Raw genomic sequence first — 24,602 nt, forward strand, 5'->3', positions numbered from 1 at the left:
GGACTTGACTGAGGCCACTGCACAGATTGAGAAAACCACAATGAACATCTGTCTCCAGAGGATGCACCAGGCAATGACTTTTCTGATGTTGGCATCATCATCGAGGGTATAGTAGTTCTTCAAGATCTGGATAACGTGACCTTTGCAGTAGCCATGCTGTTTGGACCTTTTTTATTCCTTCAATATGAGTTACCCATCACAACTCTGCTACACTTTTGAGGTGATTCAAAGGGTGGTAATGGAGTTGGATGCAACTCAGCTCTCAAGAAAAACTCACAACTAAGACAAAACTGCTCCTGCAATGAAGCTCACTGTTATGCATGCAAGCTGATCAGCTCTAGGTGAGAGGACATTTAAATCTCACACTTGTTCTGCTGCATTTTTGAAGCTCAATTCCATGAACAGATCGCAGGGTTCATTTTTATATACTCTGCAACTGCCATGAGGACGAGCCGTTTTTGTTGTTGTTGTTTGTTTTTCCTTTTGCTCTGTACAGCATTTTGGCAGCATTTTTAAATTTCTCTTTGTATTTTTTCTTTCTTTTACTAGTGAAGAGATGTAGCATGAACAGTTATGCAGTCTAAATATCCCATATGGGTCGTGTGAAATGTTATTTTCAGTTTCATTCAGTTGAAGTAAAGAACGTTGAATATTTCTAAGTGTGCTGTTTTGAACCAAGATGTCACAGTATGATCAGTGCTGTAATTTTTGACAGTCACTGTATCAATGTTATTTTTGCATCTCTTGAATAAAGGTTTTGACCTGCAAGTGCTAATTTCTTTAGTTATTGGGGTAAAATGGGTAATGTTAATAGGAAGGTGTTTGCCAATTCAGTAACCTAATTTAATGTTAATGGAAACTAACATTACCTCAAATTGTTTAGTTATAATTGTTGTTTAACTGAATCTTGACGTCAGAGGCCTTAAATAGAATGTTTTGATTTGTTCTTTCCCAACATTTTTCAAAAGAAACAGTCTAATTTCTTTGCTGTGATTGATTCCAGAGAACACGGAAGAACTGACATTATTTAACTGTTGATTTATGTAGATTCAGTGGAGGAGTAATGTCAGTTTAATTCTTTACCTACTGTCAATGCAGTGAAATTAGACATTTTGTTTTGAAAGGTTACTGGTGGATGCCAGCAACCATCTTGGAAGAGAACAATACAATCTGTTATAAGGCCTCCATTTGAAAATTGTGTATTTGATGCTAGAATATAATAGCAAAATGTAATTTGAAGATAACATGTAGCATTTAAGTGACCAAGTAGTATTAGGTAAAAGTTATTGAATGGTGTTGGGATAAAGTGAGAAAATTGTGAAGGATTAAAATATTTCAAGAGCTCAAATTACTTCATCAAAACATGTTTAAGTCACATTTTATCAACACAAATTGCACAGGTTTATTGAACATGAATAAATTGTGTTAATTTAACTCAATTGTTTAAGTTGCTGCCAAAGCAAAACATCTGTGTGCAACAAATGTCCACCATTGAATTAAGTAAATCCAACAACATATTTTTTTCAGTGTACATCACTGAACAAAACTTACACCCCTGATCTACTTTGGCTTCCCAGTGCACTGTGGTTGTTTTTGCTTCATAGATTTTTTCCCCCCACAAAGCCTTGCCGCAATAGATTGATCACATGAAAATGATTCAAGGGATGAAAGAGAATTTTCAAGATGCCAAACTAAATTTTTTTTCTCTTAATGGTCAATTTACACAGTACTTACGACTTTATACCGCTTTGAAGTCTTTGAAATTTTAATGATGACCTTGATTCTGGTGTGGATCAAATGCTTTAACGAGTGTAGAGTGCACATCAATGCTTCACGCCCTGCACATAAACCAACGTTGGTTGTCCAACAATGTCTCCAAGGACTCCAGAGTGTGGTGAATATACTAATTAATCAGTGAAGATGTAAGCATTCTTTTAGAAGCCGTGTTTTAAGCAAAGCGGGCATTTGTGTTTGTTTTGCCTCGATGGTTGCAGCTCATTCAGTTTATCTGACCTCTGGATTCAAAGGATGCACTTTTCATTTTTAAAAAGGAATCTTTAGAAATTGAGAGCACACCTTTACTTTCCCAAGTGTACATGCATGACAGTCCCCTAGATGTTTTCACTCATAGTTACAATCTGTTTATCTGTCCCATTAGGATGCCAAAGTTAAACTATTTGCGCATTAAATCTTAGGTTTACTCTTTCATCTCCCTCTCTCCCTCAAAGGGTATATTGATCATGCAGCTCTGTGGTCAATGTTACAACCACCCCACACCTCCCCGCCCCCTCCCACTTCTTTGCTTAATGTAGTCAATAATCGTAATGGTGTGATCAGTGCGGCCCCCCGTGAAATGGCTCCGCAGCTGTGACTGCTTCATTTGACTAGTGGGAGAGCTGGAGGAGGGGAAGAGGAGAAGATCGGAGATTCAGAAGAGGGCAAAAGGCAGCAAAATTAGATTACGGGTGGCTGGATGGCTGGATGGATGGATGGATGGATGGATGGATGGATGCTGAAGTGACTGAATATTTGCACATGTGGAAGCTTGCAATTTAATTTTGAAAAGTGTGAAGTAATAGAAAAGTTGCCAGTTTAAAGCATAACAGATGGGAGGATTGATGGAGTGATGGGAGCGTGGAGGCAATAAGGAAAGAAGGGTGGAGGAAAGAGGGGGGGATGGAGGACTCTTAAAGTATAGCAGCATTCAAGGCATCCCAGTGGAAGGAGATTAATGGCGTGTGGCTCGCCGTTGTGTGGCACATTGTGCTGAGTGCCCCCTCGTAAAGCGCACCCCACACATCTGGCACTGCTGTGGCATGGGGCATCCATCCCCACTGTGTCGCCCTTTCTCTGGAGAAACTGAACTCCTCATAGTACTGGTATACTGCACGTTTATGCTGCCATTGGAAAACTTGATACTGGTAGAAAATTGGTTATAAGGCCTCCCAGTTTTCAGTGTTTTAACTACATTTTGTAATATTTCAATGTGATGAGGACCCTCTTTGTTTTTCAGTGGATGTACCTTTGTCAATTAAAGCACTTAGTAACCAGCCATTTGGGAATGGCATTTCAGGTTACCCTTATAAAGACAGTAATACAATTATCTTGTTAGTCACTGATAGGATTACTCTCATCCTGAATACAAATGAATACAATAACATGATTGGGTACAGCTGTATCGTCAATCAGCAGACAGGATTCCATCTCGTATTTTTATACTCCTTATTTACTTTATCAGAGACACCTTTATTACCATTATTGTTGCGTTTCCCACTTGTAACGTTCTATTTTCTTTCAGAGTTGAATGGACAACATACCACAACTAATTCACACTTTTACAGAGTGCCAAGATTACATCACAAGTCTACCTTAGTTACAATGCTGTTGTCTCCTGCTTCAAGAACTATTCAGGAAGGTAGTTTCTGAGAGGATGAAGTCACTTTTCAAGTTCAGACACACAATTCTGTTTATAGTTGCTCACGAGCTCAACGTGTTGACTCTGAACAAAAGTTGTGTGACAAAACGTATAACGTCTGGTTTAACGTCTGATAAATATGCCCACTTTAAATCTATGTCTAGCTCAGGAGAAGAATTTTTCAGATATGATGGATTCATAGAACCATCATATCAAGCATAGTGTTTAGACATGTCCTCAGATCAGATCAGCTGATCTTAGGGTCAGTCTGGATCAGCTAGTGTGTCAGCTGAGATTCTTCTACACATCCAGCTTGTAAATCGTATTGGGGGCACTAGTGAAACTGCTTTGATGTTGCTAAAATTCATATGCACACGCAAGCTGCTTTGCAACCCACCCCAGCCCTTCATCTCATCTGTTTTGATTAAATTACTCTCATATTCACTGTTGTCACTCATGCTTCATCTGTTTTGTACAGGGGTCTTATCACTGCTCTCATCAGCTCTAGCTTTCCAGCTATTTGATCATGGAAGACTGCGGAGATTTCAGAACAGATCTTTGCTACAAAATATGAATTAATGGAGATGAGAATAGCAATCTTCTTTTGACTGTGGTGGTCTTGACTTAAATACAACCGAGACAAGCTAAAAGAGAAACACTAAATGCAGCAGTAAATTATTACTCTAAACCAGTTGGTAGTAAGACACTATCTCAGTCAGAATAACTGGAGAATAAAGAGGCAAAAAGCCTAGTGGGGTGACACATTTAACAATATGGTCCTGAGCGAGCACACTGGCCATGATTTCAGAATAGTTCTCTGCAGCGGGTAAAGTTCTGTGGAACAAGTATATTCTTTGCAATTAGAAAAAAGGAAAGTCACAATAAAAATGATTGATGTTACTTCTTGATGATTTGCAGTTTGCACACTGTTCTGTATTTTATTTGTATAGCCCAATATCATATAAAGAGGTTCAAAGGTCCTCAAAAGCATAAAAACATATTATTAAACATTCGTCTGAAAAATGTAATTGAATTAAATTAAGAGAATTTCTATTTTCTTTCATTAACTTATAAAATGTTTGAAGTCATCTATATGTTAATTTAAATTAAACACAGTATCATCTGTCTCTACAGAAACATATAGCTGCTTATCATCTGCGTATCTATTTTGAATGAATGTTATACTGTCTGATAAGGTTGTCAAAGGGCAGCAGGTACAATAAGAAAAGTAACAGGCCCAGAAAACCGCCTTGTGGAACACCATAAGAGATGTCATGGGCCACATTTTGCCATGATAATACAAGTAGTTTCACAAGGTGAAAATATTACCCTCCATACTGTTTCTGAAAATTATTTTCTCTATTACCTTTTAAGTTTTTTTTTTATTGTAAATGCATAGCTGTTGCTGTTGGTACTGTATCACCAGTTTCTGACTAAGCCTCTCTACAGTAGCCAAATGGCAACTTGTCATTTGAGATTTGAGTTCAATTCTACAAGAGGTGCTGAAATTAGTGTGATTGGTGGTGAGAGGTGAGCAAAGGGTTGCCTGTATACACATGTATCAGTGTTTGCATGTGTGAGATGGGTTTGAGGTTTTACAATACTAAAACACTTTGGATACTGAGCACAGAATGTGTGTGCCCTCGCGGCCATGTGTGCGTAACCTATCTGAGAGTTGGAGGCAATCAGTCTCTGGTGAATTCCTGTCGGCGCTGGAGAGCTGGAGCATTTGACGGATCGGCCTCCCCCACACTCAGGACGCTGCGTTCCTACACAGATGGCGTAATTAACGGGAGGCGAGCCAGGGAGGGAAATTTATCTTTGATCAGCACCTTCGCGCCAGATTGTCATCTATGTTAATATGATGATAGCATCAGTGCGCACGCGCGTACACACACTCACGCACACACAGAGGTAGAGATGGATGGTGAGAGAGTAGAGGCTAGGCAGCAGTCAGCCCTGAGGATATAGGGTTATGTGTGCAGTCACACATACACCCACACATGCGCGTGCACACACACACATACACACACACAAATACAGTCTTCTCCTAGTCCTTTGTTCACAGCATGAGGCTGCGCTACCCTGCTGTGAGGAGAGCTGTGGTGATCTTTGGAGGGTGCCTCAGACAGAATCAAACGTACACACATACCACACTTCAGATATAAAATTATAAATGTGACTTCAACTTTCAAGAGAATTTCATTTGAAAAGGCAACTTCAGAGCATCAACAAATCATGGCAAAAAATAACTCGATCCACTGCAAAAACAGAAATAATATCCATCAATTTTAAAAACGTTGCCTTGATATTAAGAATTTGAAAGTGGCGACCAGCTGAAGATTGGATCACACCAACACAGACACATAGAATCACTAGGTGACGTGATACCAGCAACGTTGTCATGACTGGTAAACATTAAGGTGAAAGCAACACCTTAGTATTTCCACTCTGTGTTTCTACGTGTGTGTGTGTGTGTGTGTGTGTGTGTGTGTGTGTACATGTGCCTGTTACCATTTGAAAAGAGCTGTCACAGAAGAGCTTTGCCATGAGCGTGCTTTTGCCCCAGTGAGATATTAGGACTAATGGTGTGTAGGTGTAATGGCATGTGCTGTAACATCTGGGCTATTGGCAGAGAGAAAAGGGAGAGAGAAACACATGAAAAAGCTGGAGAGATGTGCGATATACAAGTTCCCCGGGGACTTTAAGTGCTGTGGAGGTATAGGAGGAGGATGAAGCAAGACAAGGAGTAAATTAGAAAGGTAATTGTGAGGTCAAAGCAGGAGAGGACAAGTTTAATAGGAAGAAAGGAAATGAATGAAAACTGGTATAAAAGGAAAAGGAGAATAGTCAGATGAGATGAGAGAGATGAGAACTAAGGACATGGAAAAGGAAATGTAACAAGAAGAGACAGGAAGAGAGGAAGCGGAGTTTGGAATTAGCAGTAAACGAATGAAGGGAAGACATGAGTGTAAAAGAACATTGCTGGTGAGAGTTAAAACATTTCTAAATCAACCAACCAGCAGGGAGACAGACAGCAAGGTAGGGAAACAGTAAGACAAAAAAGACCGGCATTAGGGAGAACAAAGGCTGTGTTCCTCCGCCTCGCTCTGCTGCTCCCCAGTCCATCTGCTGCTTCTGCACACAGCCTCCGATCTGTTTCACACTCATTTTCAGTTATCTCGCTCCCCTCCATCCTTCCCTTCCTCCGTCTTACACCTGATCTCTCCTTCTCTTGCTATACACACATTGCAGTTTGCTCATTTTCATCTCAAGCTAGTGCCATCTCTCTTGCCTTTTCCTTCATAGTTATGTGTCTCTTCTTTTTTACGCCCGTGTGTTAGTTATTTAAGAGTTTCTCACATCAAACGGCCATTACCTGTAGAAGACGAAGGCCATCGTGAGTCATCCGCGGAGGAATTCAGTTTGTAGTGTTTCCAATGCTGCTAACCAAATATTTCACAACATGAAAAAACAGCAGATGAGCTTGTGAAATGCATCGATTTATAGTTTTAGGGCTTATCAAAAAGATGATCTTTGTTTACAAAAACACAGAGACACAACTTGCTTTTTTGTTAATATTCTTGGTTGAGTTTAAACATATATAAATTGGGTGGGGTTTAATAGTTATATGTCATCCAACCTCAGTCTTGATAAAGCTGAACTGTGCAGTCAGTAAACAATTCAGTCGGTTTTAAAAATGATAAAATTTTGCAAAAAATCTGGGTATACTTGAGAAGTTAAAACCAAATTTCCGGGGATTTAAATAGAACTTCTTAAAATCTTTGCTAAACCAGATGAATTTCACAAGTAAGTTATCACGTTTCATATTAATAAGACAGCACACAAGTTGAAAAGTTCCCATCTAACCTAACTTTTCACTATAAACTCTAAAGCATCAAGACATTTTTTTCTACAGTATAGTTTTATGTCCCCATTAGATGTATTTTGTCAACTCTGTAGACCCTTTGAGAAGACTTTTCTCTCTTTAATTGCTATGTCGTTCCAGTGTTTTTTTGTGTGAGTAGTGAATGTGAAGTTATTCCAATTATATCTCAAAGATTTAAAAAAAATGTCACACTGAGAAATGTCATAATTGCTTCTTTTTAAAGCTTCGCTAGGCATTCGGATGGGAAAAAAAGCCAATAAATCACTGGTCAAAAAGGAAGAAGAAAAGTAAATGAAAAATTCCAGCTAACTGTAACAGGAGCAAATGCACATCAGTACCTTAAAATCCTTCTGATAAACACTTTGAACCATTTGCCTGTCGGGATACATTTGTTAGGTAATTTTCAGATGTGTTCAGAAAAAGTAAGATAAAGATCACATGTAAATTCTAAATCAATAGAATAATCACTGATTGATGTTTTAAACACAAACGTGTCTTCTATAAATTTCATTGTATATAACAATATTTTGACAGGAAATGTTTTTTATTGGACTCCTGCATTTCAGGACTCCTGTTTCACCAAACATCACAGTTTTCCAGTGTAACATCTGTTCTCCTAGTATAATATTGTAGTGACTACATTTGAGAGAATGAATGCCAAGTACTCACCCAACACCTTACCAAGCACCCTTAGCAGGTGTAAATCTGTGCTCTTGATTTGTATTGCACTTGTACAGTCCTGCTAGATTTGCAGCTCATTCCCACGGATTTTCTAAATCATGTGCAAAGGTCTGAGGTGGCTTCAGGAAACAAGGAGTCTCCTGCTAGACTAAATGGAAAAAAGCTGTATTGGGGGTGAAATTCACAAGACATAGAATATTCAACAATGTAAGCTTTAACACAACTATTGCAAAACACAAGGCAGCATTAAAACGATTCTTTAAACAGAGTCAGTGTAACTTGGCAACTGAAATGCTCCATGTCATGTTGTCTTGAGATACATACACATACATTCAGGAGCACCGAAATCTAGAGTTTGGATTTATACATGACTCTTTTTCTTCGATAAATGTAGCTTATCAGCTTGAGATGGTGTTTGCTAACAAACCTTTAGCCGCACAGCTGATAGCATCAGGAGCACCAGCTTCACTTACATCAGTGCAAACGTTTGCATGGTTTGCATTGCAATATGGAGAGATAAAAAGCTGTGCATAATTCAGGCTCAAAAGTGTGTGTCCATTTTCATCTTTGTATATATTTGCATGCTTTTGCATCATTTTATTTAACTCCACTTATATTTATATAAAATCATTTTTACAACAGTTATTTGTCATCGCTTTACAATTTAAGTTGGAGATATTACAACATTACATAGCAAAAACCAGTGATTCCCTCTGAGCAAGCACTTTAGCATTTAGTTGTTGGTCACTCTCCAAACAGGGCTGCCCCAGCCCATAATACAGTGTATAATAATGGAAGATTTGCTTTCATGAGCTAAGCTCTGGGAATGTTTGGACCTCCCATTAAGACTCAACAGGAGCTTGGCACCAACTCTGCACAGGTGCAGACTGAGAGAGGGAGAGAGAGAGAAAGAGGGTGAGTGAAAGGGGGAGCGACAATTGGGTCCTGTGAACAACATTCAACATCTGTGTCAATGGCTGTTGCACAAATTTTCACCAATAAAACAGAGAGCAAGGGGAAAGAAGAGAGTCAAAGAGAGAGAGGGGGATAAGGACTAAAGCGGGGATTCAACATCTGTCAGTGTCTGTTATACTTTCCACTAAATTGAGAGAGAAACAGAGAGAAAAGGAGGCAGGAGCTTAAAATAGCAGAGGGAGAAAGTTGGTGGCTGGCCAAGTCTGGATGAAGCATTCCACTTCCAGCTGTTGTAGTATTTGTGTATCAGAGAGAGCGCAGGAGGGGAGGCAGAGAGGACAGGGAAATAAGATGCCATTGAAGGTGGAGAATTAGAGAGTGATGAAGAAAGAGCAGAGTTAAAGTAATCACACAAGAGGTAGCAAGGACACTATGGTCCTATAGGTTAGATGTACTGGTAAGAATAAGCAGAGAAACTACACGTTACATGCCTCACTCCACCCGTGTATGTGCCTAGACTATTCTGCATTCTTTCATTTTTAGAGTGATGTCTTTTCCAGATCTATGGATTCACACCTATAAGCATTTCACTATTTAGCTACTGTGATCAGAATTTGTTACTTAAATTGAACAAACCAAAGCCTTCCAAGCTGAAACCTAAGTCAAAGTCTAGTTTGACCCTCCAGGCAACAAAAGAGTTTCAGCAGCTTTGCCTTTGTTGGATTCCAGTCTGATCTGCTCTTTATGAATGCACCTGACCAAAACTTCCAGAAACCTAATACCGTGCACTGCAGCTCATACAGGTAATGAGCTTTCACGCAAACATGTGCAAGAAAAAAAATGTAGGTGTGTAAGTGTGTGACAGGCAGAAGGCGTGAAAGGTGTTTGTGAATAGATGAACGCCTAAAAGCATTCAGAGTGCTCGGTAAGAGTAGCGCTATATAAATGCCAGTCCAGTGATTATGTAGTTTGATGGTTTATTTACAACTCTAGACTAATGCAAGGCAAAAAGCACCAGATTGGCATTGACTATTGATTCAATAATGAAAGAAAAAAAACTGGTGAACTCAGCATGAGCATTGTGTATGCACATCTCTCCATAAATAACATCATCATTAAATGTTTAGTCAAGCTATAGTGTAAACAGTAAGCATCAATGTCTTTTAGATTCAATAGAAGAAAATCTTTGAACTCTACATTAATTCCATGACTTTAAATGTAATTATTACTTACTGAAAACTTCAGCCCCAAGAAGACAAAGTGATTTATCTAAGCAAATTGTTATTAGTTAATAGTTATTTTTAGTGTATCAATCAACACACAATCTGTATAAATTTCACCTATCATTTCCTTAAACACCTACGACTGGATATTTCCCTTATACAAGCATTATCTCTGACTGATGTATTTGTAAATGTATGTATGGAATTTTCTTTCAGCTGTAGGTGTGGAGGTGGAAATGGGGGGTGGGGGGGGGGGGGGGGTTGCTTATGCTGAAATCAACAGGCTTTTGAAATTTGCCAAATTGACAAGCCTGAATGTGGACCGAACAGGTGGGAAGTAGTGCACTCTTAATGTGATTGCATGCGTCAGAATCAATACCAAGCCTTTTACATGAAGAGGCAATTTATTTGAGATGTTGCATTTTTCAGTCAAAAGGCTCAAACGAAGCAATTTTCAAGCTGCGTCGAGGGTGTGGGAAGGGGGGGTGCGAGGGTGAGTGGGTAGCTACTGCAAAGAACAAATTACCCCCATAAAATGCAAAAAGGCATACCCAACAATTTGCACGTTTTTATTGTAGTTACAACTTTTTAACTGGGCCGCATCAACAAGTCAGAAAATACCAGAAATAATGTCTGTTTCGAGTTCTCCGTTTTTTGTTTGTTTGTTTCCCCAGACCTGAAGTTGCTGTTGCTGCTCGGAGTCCAAACTTATTTTCCACACTCGACCGTGATGTTGTCATTTGGTCTCAACTCAGTCTGAGCAATTTTCTTTGCTTCGAGCGCATGCATCCACAATAAAGACTGCTTCCTGGATGTTACCCATGCATAGAAAATGCTGCCGCAATGCTGTGGATCGCACCCAATGCATAGAAAGTAGATATGAATATTTTTTTAGCATGTTTTGAAATCTGTCAATACCGATAATGATGCCAGCCTTTTGTAGTCAGAGTGTGTTTGTATCTTTTTCAGGGAAGCATAGAAATCGTTTTATTTCCACCCAGAGCAGACCGATATTTGTCTGTGTAGTTTGTGTTTTTGCTTATATTTAAAGAACAATGAAACTGCAAAGATGAAAGAATTTTTTTAACCAATTCCAATACGGCAGGGAAAAAAGTTTTATTTCCAATAACTCTTGAGAAAAAATTCAAGCAAATAAAGAGACAAATTTGTTGAGCAGTTGTTGATGGGCCAAATAAAGGATTTTTGATAGTGGAGGAGGATAAAAGTTTCTGTTTTGTTTAAAAAGCCAAAGAAAAAATAGGCCTCATAACAACCACAAGTTCTACAAGTGCAGGGAAATGGATGGACTGATAGTCCAGAGCCATACAAGCTACATTGTATTTCTTTGGGGGCATTTATGCAAGCACACAGACAGACCCGGACATGTCTCAAGTCTCACTAGCACTGCCTCCTTTTAAAATACATCTTCATTTGTTTTCATTTTTTCTCTGTGTCAGTGTTTTATTAGGATTTATTTTCCATTTAAGATGCACATGGAGCAAATGGTAAATGAGCCCCGCCTCACACTTCATCAGTTTAATACACGGCCTCTCTCAGTAAGCAAGCTCATGGATCGCGCCTCGCTGTAAATGGAAAGAACTGGCTGAGTTCATTTTATTTTAAAAAAAGAAAATCTCATGTGTTATTTTAATGTTTTTTTCTTTTGCCAAATGTACATCTACAATATGTTACTTTGTCATTTCATGCACATGCTGATCTGTGCATGCGTGTTCTTTTCTAGTACACACTTCCTCCGGTCTTCTACTCAGGCTATTAACCTGTCTGCTTTCTGCAGAATATCTATAATTTGGCCGTCAGCAGCTAAAATTCTACCTGCTGGCACGTGGAGAAAGAAAGGTCGCGAGCATTCATTCTGGACACCGAAAGGACTGACTGCTAACACAGAGACTAATGTGAATGTGACGTCCTGGGTACTGGAGATTTGACACTGGGCTTAGCACACTGAGTGGATAATTGTATATGTGATGAGAGGGGTGGGTGAAATGGAAGGGTGTTTGCTGTTAAGCAAAATGTTTTTGCTTAACAGCACGAATGATGTAATCGTAGGCCAATAAAACAGCGACCAGTTGTGTTACTGTAAATGGGTACAGTCAGCCATTTTAATCCACAGTGTACACATTTTGTACCTTAATTAAGTTTGAATATCTAAACGAAGGCAAAGTTACTGATAAAATAGATGTATGGGAAATTATATTTGCTAATAGTAGAGCTGTTCTTTCTAGTCTAAGGAAATAAGAGCCGTATAAATATTCACTTTACCTGCAGGTGGCACGAGTACTAAAATTACAGAAGCCATCACTGTCTTTGCCTATAGAGGACGCATCGACATGGGCACATGTGCATATTACTTTCTTTTCTTAAGGCTTGACATGACCAAAGAGATCCCCCACCATTAGGTGCTTTGAATGTAATAAAAGTATTAATTATGAGCGACTTACAGGCACAAAGAAGGGCAGAAACCTAAAGGAATACAGTACTTTAACATTACAGAAAAATGCTGTGACACCCCAGCGTTTCTGCAGCATATCATTTTAAAAAGTTTGCTTTTGGTACAGGTCAAACAATGATATATAATCACCCGTGAATTCCTTCCATAAAGCTTATCAACGTCTAAGTCACAGGGGTAGCAGTCCAAGCAGAGCTGCCCAGGCCTCCCTTTCACCAGCCACTGCCTCCAGCTCTTCCAGGAAAAATACTGAGGCTTTCCCAAACTAGCCAACAGACATGATCATGTACTGGGTTTGCCTTTTCTTCTCTCAAATCACCTCACCTTCAAGGTGTCCATAAGCATTCTCATCGAATGTCCAAATCACCTGAAATCAACAGCTTTAGGTCTTAATCTACACTAATGATGACCCCAAACCTAATTCTAACCCTTGGCAGTCACCTTGTTTCATCTGTGTTTTCATTCAGTTCCCCTCGTGTTGTGGCAATCAGGGAACAAACAAAAATCATCAATCCGACTGACGTACATCAAATATATATACACAGGTCTTCCAAATAAGTCTTGTCCAAAGTAGAGCAGCAGCTCTACTTTGAGTTCCTCCCAAAAAAACTAAGCTCTTCACTCTATCACCAAGGATGAACCGACACCCTTCAGAGGGAGTTCATTTTTGAATTATCTTATTTTGTCACTGCTGACAACTCATGGCCACGAGCATCACTATCATTCCTGCCCTGATCTACCAGCCAGTCTCCATATGTCTAATACTCACAAACAAAACTGAGAGGTACTTCAGCTCCTGCACTCATCCCCTCATCTCATAAACATGAGATATTTATGCAAAGTAATTGTCAGCTCGTTGCTAAGTTTGTGCTGAGCTGGACACCTGTTGGCTTTAACCACAAAAAGCTAGAATGATAAGATTTATGTCACTCTTGCTAGTTTATTCATGAGGTCTAAAAGCACAAAGAGAAGAAACATAGCTCACGTGTTTTAGAGACAAAAAAAAGTACCTTTGGAAAAATAGTGTGTACGTTTTGTTTTGTGATGGGAAAAAGGTTGGACTGCCAAGACTTGGAAATACAATTTAAATGCTTAGAAATCCCATATTCTGACAGCATAGGTTTAGGACTTTGCAGTGCAGGACCTCTAAGAAAGAGATTATATGTTACCTGACTTTCCCGACCTTTTCAAGTTTGTGTGATTTTGTGCATATGTGAGTTTATTGTTTATTGATATGTTTGAATCTGCGTTCATCATTCTCTACTCTGAAGTAGTGTGGCCATTTTAACTTTTCAGTCCATTTTTATATATTTACCAAGCTGAATTTTTCCTCAGCAACTTAAACAGCAGCAGGAGTCTATTGCGCTTTTGCCTTTGAATGGCAGATAGAAGTTGCACAAGTACATGCGCCAAAGGAAAAGAAACGCAAGAAAAACATAATCTAGGCGAAACCTTAAATTGCTGAGGTTAGTGTGCAGCCCGTCAATATGTGTAGGACTGCGTGGTTTTTGTGATCACTGTGTTTCTATGTCTCCAAGATTATGCCAAAAAATAAAAGAAAACAGTACACAAACCCATTTTGAAAAGGATGAACATTTCCCTCCTTCCTTTCAGGCTAATATGAACCATACACTCACCCACGACAGCTCGCCAAGAACAAAATGGTAATGGTGGAACATTGAGGGGGTGCTCTTGATTATTTATTTGTGTTTCAACAGGGGTAACCGGAGATCCGTCACCACTATGAGGCTATGAGTCATAAAAGCCTGTTTATTTAGAAACCAGAACTTGCTGCTCGACAACGCGTTACATCTGGTGGCAATTATATCATTCAGCTCTCCGATCCAAGCGCTGAATTTAAGTCATATGCGGGAGAATGTGCAGCACTGTATGTGTGTGTTCATGGGTTATACACGACTCACGACACAGTTTTACTCATGATACAAAAGCTAAAAGCATTTTGACTCGGTAGTTGCAAAGTCTAAAACTTCGTATTTTAGGAGTTTCTTTGAGGACGTCTTGTCTGAGTCAAGAATATTTCCAGTGGGTTTTGTCACCAAACTAACAAAGCCGAGCTGGTTTTCAGAAAAAGAAAAATGCTGAACTTTCTATTGTGACTTCTTTTTTTATGGGGGCTCCAGTTCAACAGCTGCTTCCCACCTTCACTAAAACACCATTTTGGCTCTGAGAGCGAAAACATCTTGTTTCATTTTAGCCGCACTGTTGTTGGGAGGACTTGGAGCACTAGCGCTCTCATCTTCTCTCCGCTCATTCAGCCTCCTCCCCTCTCTCGCCTTTTCCTCACCTCAGGTCCTGTCAAACCTCTCGCTGGGGGAGAAATGGAAGGTGTGTGGCTTCTCGACGCCGTGTGTGCTTTTATGCGTGCTCATGAATGCCTGTGCATGCACACACCTCAGAGTGCGTTCGTGTCTATTCGGTCAAGTGTGTGCATGTGCCGTGTTTAAACCCACTGTCTCCAAAGCCTTACAAGACTCCCCATGTATAATTGGTGACCTATTACTTTCTGCCCATTGCATTTGACAGTTATGAATTGGAGACTGCCATGCAGACATGCTGATTAATGACAACCACAATTGGTACCTTTTAATTGCCCAGGATGAGCAGTCAGGCACTGCAGTGAGGAAAAAGAGTCAGAATCACGAGCAAATGCAGACTTTTTGCACACATCTATGGCTGAAGGGGTGTGTCTGAGTCTTTACATGCAGGTCATTTATCCCTTAAACTGACCAATGGTAGTGTACGATTGAGCCAGCTGTTTGCATCCATGTGTCTGTGGGTTTTTTTTATGTATGTGAACCTAGAGGCTTAGGTCTGAAGGGGGGGTGGCAATAGTAATGTGTCTGATTTAGCACACATCTGGTCAAATGCACTCTGCATCAGAGGGGAGACTTATATTAGTACACAGTGCACACACTGGAACAGATCTCCACACCACCAATTAACCTGGTGTTTCTCAGAGCCTCTGGGCCCGACTTCGCTCCTGCCAAGACAGACGTGGGTGGCTTCTCGACCTAAATCAACCTACACTAATTGCTGGTCTACGTTCCCCTGTGTCTTTACCTTGCTGCCTATCAGCATCATATCTACATGCCTGATTTGACAAGTAGCTCCCACATATTCCTCTTCTTTAACTCAAAGGTTTCCGTGTTTCATTCTGTATTGTCAGCATGCTGCAGAAGTGGCTGCATGCTTATCTAGGATCTCTTGCAGCCGTGTAGTATTTGAGTGAGGTGAAGTCATATGTTGCTGTGTGAATGGCAAGATTAGGACCCAATATGGAGTAATCGGAAGCGACACTGGGCTTAAAATACAGCTTTATTGCTAGACTCACAGGGATCAAAAATACAAAAGGACTTTAACTGGGTATACTAAGAATTTGCTAACTAGGAAACTAAATGTGGAGACGCTTAAGTACACAAGCTGAACTAAATCAGGGAAAACAAAACAGAGGGAAGCAAAGCAAGTTAACAGGTGACAGACACACAAATACAAAAACATAGACATAAAAACAGAAAGGTAAACAAGCACAGATGCAGGGGGAGACAGAGAGGGATGACAAACAGGATGACAACTGCATATTACAAAATAAGATGAACCAGAATATAAACAGACTACTATATGAACAAAGAATATATTAACTGCCAAACTTAAACATAAAAAATGCTTTAAACTAAAAGGAATCCCAAACTCATTTAAAACTTAAAATACTGGGTCAGAGACCAGGACCATGACAAGTAATGGATGGATAAATTCATGCCTCCTTTCAACTTGCAGTTGCTAAACTTTTCCTTTTATTCTTCTTCTTTTTTTCTTTTTTTTTACTGTATGCCTTTAATGTATAGTAATTTCTGCCAGGGGTTCATGGTAAGGTTGCTAAAACTATTCATCATATTAAGAGCGACAAAAAGCCTCTCTTTTAAGTAGCACATTGATTCAGTGGTGGAAACTGTTCACTTAGATTTAGAGCTCAGGTTTGGAGAAGAATAAGCTTTAGGATTTATGGGTAGGTGAGTCTAAACTCACAGTTTTCTGCCTCTTTTACAGCTATTTTGGCAAGCTAACTTATTCTTGTCTTAGATGTCTGTGATCACTTACAGTCACTCCATCAACCACTTGCAACTAGGAATGGTTTTGTCATCAATAAGCATGTTGCCAGGAACCTCGGGACCTAGAATAGAGGTGGAGCCAGCTGAATTTTGATGTAGCTGAGCTACTCCTAGATACCAGAACCTTAAAAGGAAATGTGGATTAAGTAACTGCGCTGTGTCATTTCCACAAAAGCAGCCATCTGTCTTCTTTTGGCATTTCTCTCCATGCTGACACAGGTCGTGAGTTTATGTTGTGTAAGCATGAAGTTAACGGTGATTCTGTCGAACTTAGTGCCATGACATGAATATGACAGGAAAAGCATACGGCCTATAGTATCTGGAAATAACAAGAGCTCATGCAACATTAAGCTTTTTTATTGTTTTTTTTTTATTGTCCACAGAAAGCCCTTCGTGCCTTTTCACCAATAGTATGATATATTTCATATAAGAACCATAAAAGAAAGGCCAAAAGATGAATGATAAAATTATACATTATCATTTACCTGCTGGGAGCATAATTATTCAAATGTGTGTGATAGGAACAATCTCCCTGCCATTGGTCTTTAACCCCAACCCTCAGTTGAAGCTGCACTTTAAACAGCTGTAGGAGGGTGAAAGAAGGGATACTGACAGGTGGGAGTGTGGGCACCAAAGCAGAGGGAGCGAACTGTGTGAGCTGCAAATCCATCAACAATATTTCACTGAGGCTGGCAGCACTAATAGACGCATCTAATTAAAATTTTATTAAGTGTATGATTTGTGGCTCAGCTCAGGGACAAAGACAAGGGGTACTGTGATAGTCATACCAGGCAGTTAAACGTGGTTTGCAGTTCTGAGAGAAAGTGTAAAGATACTATGTTTTCTGTATTGCTGGTGCTGCGATGAAGTAGTCACTGCAATTAATGACTTGAACAATTTAGGGCCAGATTTATGCAACTGTAAAAATGCGCCAGTTAGAGGTGAAAGATCTGCAGCTGAACTAAAAAATGCACAAATTTATGAACACAGCATGCATATATAAATACTTTATACCATAATTTACTGATCCTGACCAAGTAGCTTGTAATTGAAGTTACTGCATCAGTGCCACATGCATGAATGTACTATTCTTGTTTTTGTTTACTTCTGCAAGACAACTGTAAGATGTTTCTAGTCTAAATCATATTTGTTGCTGTACATTTCCAATGTTTAAAGAGATGCAGGTATTTTTGTGCCCTCTGCAGATTTCCTTATGGACAGTTTTTGTTGAGAAGAGTGTCTGAATTGTCTTGCTCTTGCTGATGCTCGTTATTAAGTTCCCCAATCTTTGTTCTGTTTCATCAAAATACAGTTGTGGATCAGGGCTCAGCTAAAAACATTTACAGTAACACGACAAATCCAAAACCTCAACGCTTCACTCACAGCATGGTGCTAGTACATTGAATCATAAGCAGTAAATAAAAGATGGACATAGCCACTGTGATTCAGATTCAAATATCTTTATTGTCATTCAGTCAATACATCATTGGTGAACGATATTACGTGCACAGAGAAAAACAAGAAAATCACCCAGCGGTTTAAGAACGTCCTAAAGCCTCGACCTTGAATGTCTCGTTGTTTTGAAACTAGAGATGAGCAGTAGGTGGGTCTGACAGGGACACTGAGGATAATCCATACTCATGTGGTAGCAGCTCATCAGTCAGAAAGTAGGCCTCTCCTAAAGTATATCCTCCTTTATGTCTCTGATGTCAACCATAATTTATGAATTTATGATCACCTCATTGTAATATTGTATTAACTAGATCCCAACTAAAATAGCTCACCATTTACTGTGTGGCATTCCCAACCACATACTCCCTGCTTTCCTGTCTGTGCTCACAAATAAAAGCTTCAAATGACCAAACTAAACTTTTAAAAACAAAACTATGTTTAAAAATTTTTTTTAAGAAAATGCTTGAATGTGAGGTCATATGTGTCGACAGGTTGTTGTGCCATAGACTTTTTTTTACAGTCAGACTAGATTTTAACAATCAGATGAGTCACCACCAGCTGGATAACAATCCAGCATTTCCAGATTGGTTTTGGACTCAGATCGGACCTCCATCTTCTAACTACAGTCTATGTGATGGATATAGATATCGCCTGAGTCTTTCATGTATGGAGAAAATATCTCTCTCCCTGTGTGTGTGTGTGTGTGTGTGTGTGTGTGTGTGTGTGTGTGTGTGTGTGTGTGTGTGTGTGTGTACTCCCACATGGATAACATTGCCATTCTGGGCTTTTCTGCCTCATAGACTCACAGCTGCTTTCTCCCGTTTGAGGAGATTTGCCAGGTCTGATACATAATACAATCCATTTTGATGTTAATTCACAGTCCAGAAAGCCGCATAAATAAGTAGGCAGATGACATCACAGGTGCATAGATGATCACACACCTATATCTCACATGAACGCAATCAGATTCACTTGTTCATGTAAAATTATTTGCAGAAATACAGCCGTGCCATCATCTGTATGACAAGGGTAAAGATAACATGGTAATACTCATAATCACATTACAAAAAGTATAATATGGGGACATATATGTTTTATGATTAAAAAACTTTATAAAGCAGTCCCCTTGTCCACATCATTGCCTAATGTATTGCCATTAGCAGCGTATAATGAAACTGACCAGCTTGGAGTGAGGTTATCCTCCATCAAACCACCTTGAGGCTGTCACAGTCCCAGAAACCCTTCTAAGTCAAGGGGACTGTGAACAGCTCGCATCAGGGGGGTCATGGATGGATGTATATTGACTCCAGAGGATGACTGGAAGGCAGAGAAAGACAGACGGGCTTTGATATGGACTCTGAACCGGTCCCTTGTCATCTACTAGATGGAGGCCAGAGAGAAATACAGGAGGGAGGAGGGGTGAAACAGAAGGAGAAGGGAAGGGGAAAGAAGGCCTGGGGAGTTTTTTTTAAAGTGAATATAGTTGTATCACGATGAAAGAAAGGAGGAAAGCAGAAGGGAAATAAAGGGCAATGAAACCACCAGATTTTTTTTTCTTATTTTTTTTTAACACATTCGACGTTATGAGATATTGCTAACTGTTTATACCTGACTTGCATTTTTTCAAGCTTGAAAAAAAATATGGCATAAAAATTAGAAAATCATAGTGTTATATTTAGGCACTTTGTTCCCCAAAATTCCCCAGTTCTTTAACTGAATCTACAAAAACAGCAAAAATAATACAGTTTCACAGGCATAAAATGGTATTTTTGTGCCAACATGGTGATTCTCAAATGGCTGTTAGGCAAAAGCCTGGCATATCTTAGTATGGCGTGCAGTGTCTCCTTAAACTGAGGAAACTGGACATGTGAAGGACAAAAGGAAAAGTGGCAAGCTGGAAAAAATATCTGCAACTGAGGAACAGTACCTGAAAGTCATGTCTTGAGGAAATAGAAAAAACATCCAGCAAAGACCACACACTGGACCTTCAGGTGAGCCACCTGTTTACTGAAGCCTCATCAGAAATGGCCTCACTGGCAGGGAAGCTGTCAAGCAGCCATTCTTAAGGAAAGGAAACAAAAAAGCTGAGGTATGGCTGAGGTATTACATAATGACTTTTCTGAAAAGCAGTGGCAGCAGGTCTTATCAAGCAGTTCATCCAAATTTGAATTTATTTGGTTCGCATGAGGTCAGAAGAGAGTTAAAACAGTCAGTAATGTTGTAATGTAAAACACAGCGGAGGCGCTGTCATCGCTGAATTATTAACACAGAAAAGTACCATCAAGTGTTGAGCCACCATGCAATACCATCTGGAAAGTGTCTGACTGGCAAAAGTTTCATTTTTTTTAAGCATAACAATGATCCCAAACACACTGCCAATGCCGTAAAAGCAAACCTGGATAAAAATAAAGCACATACTATTACACTCAGTCATGGATTGGCCTCGTCAGAGTCCGGACTTCAACCTTATTGAAGCAGTGTGGGATTTATTACTCTTTATATTTGCATGTTTCAATAATTCAGTAGTTGCAATTATTTCCCAGTTTTTTCCATCTAGACATATAGAAATAAGTGTGTGTGTGTGTGTGTGCGTGTGTGTGTGTGTGTGTGTGCGTGCGTTCGTGCGTGCGTGTGTGTGCGTGCGTGTGTGTGCGTGCGTGTGAAATGGAGAAATCTATCACTGGTGTTCTGACATCTGTTTTGGGTGAGAGAGCTAAATGGGCCTTAGATGCGATCTGTGACCAACTGTCTGTCCCAAAGCACAGACAGCTTGACTCTGTGACCAATAAGTCAGCTCCACTGAAAATATGTCATCTAGACTCGCCTGTGCATGTGTGTTTGTGTATCTTTGAGTGTGCTCTTTGTATTCTTTTATATACCCTTAGGATTCAAATCTGTCCATGTCACAATGGGTTAATGAGTGCATTTGTCCCTATCTATTATCTGTTACCGAATTTCCCAGAGGAACCCACCCGTGAGATGAATAAAGTTCTATCTTATCTTATCTTATCTTATCTTATCTTATCTTATCTTATCTTATCTTATCTTATCTTATCTAGGGAAACAAGAGCGAGAAACTAAACAATTAACAAAAAATGCAATGCTAACAATAGCGTGCCCCTATTTGACTTTACATAATATGAAATAAAGATGTTAATGGTAACGACAATAAATGTATAAAAAGCAAAGAAAAGAAGGCTTAAAATTGGAGAGTATTCCTTAAAGAATTACACATGATTTCTCTGTTTAAATGCTTCCTTTTCTCTTGCCCCCTCTCTCATTTTCTCTCCTGTGCACTCATTTTCGGTGCGAGCAGCAGTGGTGGGAGAAAATGTGAGATCCAGATGTTAAAACCTCAGTGCAGATGTTCTCACTTAGATGCCAAGAAATGCTGATCGGCGTTGCCGTGCACATGCACACACAGTGGCATCAAAGCGAACCTAAAGATTTAACATAGACCCATATTTTTATGAAGAAAATCAGATATACACTCGTGCAGACAGGAGTGTTTGTGAAATTAAACCCAAACAGAAAATAAATAAATAAATAAAATGAAAAGCGAATGTCAGATCAATGTAAAACTCCAAAGCAGACCAGCATACAAAGAAAGAGGCCTAAAGGCACAGCGCTCCCTGTACATCAATGATTTTGGTACAATAACTCCCTGCTCTGTTTTATTCACTTAACAGTCACTAAGCTCTCAGTACTTACCAGAATGAAGCACACGTGTGCGCGCACAAAAAAGCCTTAATGGTTTTCAAAATATTTCCAAATATTAATGTTTCCTCTGTTCACTACTTACATGCCATGTAGCCCGTTATTGTAAAAACAAGCTGCATTTGAAGGACCTTGACTATTCTTGTCCAAGGACTTGATGCTAATGAAATGAGAGGAGAATGCGAGCATTGACCTGCTTGCATTAAGACCATTAGAGAGAAAGAAAATATGGGAACAACCTGGCAGAGGAATCCAATTTCCAATTAAAAAAGAAATTATAGTATTAGTGCTTCAGAGATTACAAAATACTATGTTTGGGGATTTTTTACAACTTTTTTCTTCATCAAAATTATTTAGGAAATGTTATAGACTTTTTTATAATTGATGGTGTTGTTTTTTTCTGTCTACATTTGTGTAAACCAAACAACAAAAGAGGACATCTTTCTCTCTCTATCTCCACATTTTTCTCTCCGTGTTTCCTTCCCTCCTATGTGTGTAGTACATCCATTTATATGTGGATTCAGAAAACAACATATTGACATCATGTTCGTGCATGTGTGTGTGTGGCATGCACACTGTTTGCTCATTATTTGTCCTTGTGTCCTCCCGGCCAATCGGTATTGATCGGACCATATTAAGTATGGAGAAGGCTGCTTATGGCGGCAGCCTGACTGAGTGTCAAGGGAGGCATATGGATGGAGGGGGGAGGACCGGTGTGGGGATGCATGTGAATATTGGTGAAAATGTTAGAGGGTCAGCTTAGCGTGGGAAGATGCAGAGTGGAAGGAATTAAACTGTACATGTATTAGAAGGTTCAATATTAGACTTTCTGTGTGTGTCTGTTACAGACATTCATCAGACCTTGTACCCTGCCGTGCAAAGAAACACACCTGATAGGGCTCCAACGCAAGATTTAAGAAAACCCACTTTACTATCAATATAATGCAATACATCCAGATACCTAAAGAACAGAATAGGTTGATCGCCGATGATAAACAGAAAGAACACGTATCATAATTTTTCATACTCTAACACTTTTAGTGAGGCAGTGTGAAGGTCAAACATTGCTTATGTGGTAGAGGGTGTGGTGGTGGCAGTAACCAAATAAGCAGTGGCTGAATTACATATGACCCGTAAACTCATAAATCAAGCAAACTGTGCTTTATATTACTCTAAACATTAGTTTACCTCAAAACTATCCAGTTTCACGGGCAACAAAAATAAATGACTTCTGGGGGTCTTAGGAAGAATACATGTGTTGATATTTCATATAGTAAAATAAATGCATGTCCAAAAGAACTTAACTAGAAACAAAATGAACGAGAAGGAATGCTTCAGAGCAAAAATATAACTATGTCTAAATAACTGATGTGCAATAAAATCTCTACCTCTTTATTCTAAAACCAGCTAAAGGACAGAAATTCGACGTATTTTCTCTCAAGATATGTTAAAACACTAATAGTAAAATACAGTATCCACAAATGTAAACTGGAAACATATTTTGTTTCAACAATGCTGTAATTATGGACTTTAATGACCTGCAGAAACATATATTTTATTCTTATGATTGAGTATTTGCAGCATTGTTTTGGGTAATGAGCAGCTAATGCTAAAACTATAGTCAAATGTCTCCACTAAATTTTTATCATGCTGGGGTTTTTTTATATTTTTAGTCAGCAACACTATTTTCAAGACAAATTTCCCCTTAAGTTAAAGGTTACTTTAGATTAATGCATTCAAGCTTTATTTTATTCATTAAAAAAAATCTATTGTTTTAATTAGACGATTTTCTGTTATTTTTCTGGTACCACAGCTACCAGAATATTGCAATTGTTAACATTCAACCTTTGTTCTTTAAACTTTCATTAAATGTATAATAAGTTTTATTCTTACCATTGTTTTGTTTTGTCTTTGTTTCTGAAGTACTACCAGTCCGGCTATAGTTCATTTCACTTTCAAGTTGGTGCACAAAAACACCATCCATGATAAATTTCTCTCAGGTTAAGTTGCTCCTTATAGCCTTTGGCTAAATGCTAAAAGCAAATAAATGCAGATTGCTGTACAGTGTGAGAGGAAGGTCAGATGCATGGTTGAAGGTGAAAATCAGTCTAGAAGCACTGTTGTCAACATCGCTATTTGTACACTTGAACATGAGCTTGTCTTTGAAGAAAATGAGTCTCAGTATGAAGCAATTTATTTTTCTTGCCGCGGAGAATCTCTTTTAACTTGAAAACCTAAGCGCAACATCTCTTTTGAATTGTTTATGTCTAAGAAAAAGCTGAATCTATTTATTGCATCTACTGAATCCATTTATCTCTCTCATTGTGGTTGGATTGCTACAGATAACAGCCCAGTATTCGTTCTGTTGGTTCAGGATTTGGAGTGCTGCCTGTTGGCTTGCATCAGTGCCCTCCTGTTTGTTTTCTCCACAAGAGTAGATGAGTCAACTGATTGGCAGTCAGACTACACGCTAGACGATAGTGCTAAACCTTGGCTGGGGTTAGCTGTTCAATTATTCACAGAAAGAGCAAAAGAAAGAAAGAAAGAAAGGGGGAGTGTGTGTTTCATGTGCGTAAGTAAAAGTAATGAATGACAGAGTCAGGAAAAGAGAATAAAAGAAGATGAACAGGTGAAAAAGAACAATTCAAAAGCTTAAAATCAGCTAATATAACCAATTGAAAATGTCCACTTCTTTTTATCACCCACCTTCAGTGGT

This window comes from Astatotilapia calliptera, chromosome 22 (genome assembly GCF_900246225.1).
Source record: "Astatotilapia calliptera chromosome 22, fAstCal1.2, whole genome shotgun sequence".
NCBI classification, from domain to species: Eukaryota; Metazoa; Chordata; class Actinopteri; order Cichliformes; family Cichlidae; genus Astatotilapia; species Astatotilapia calliptera.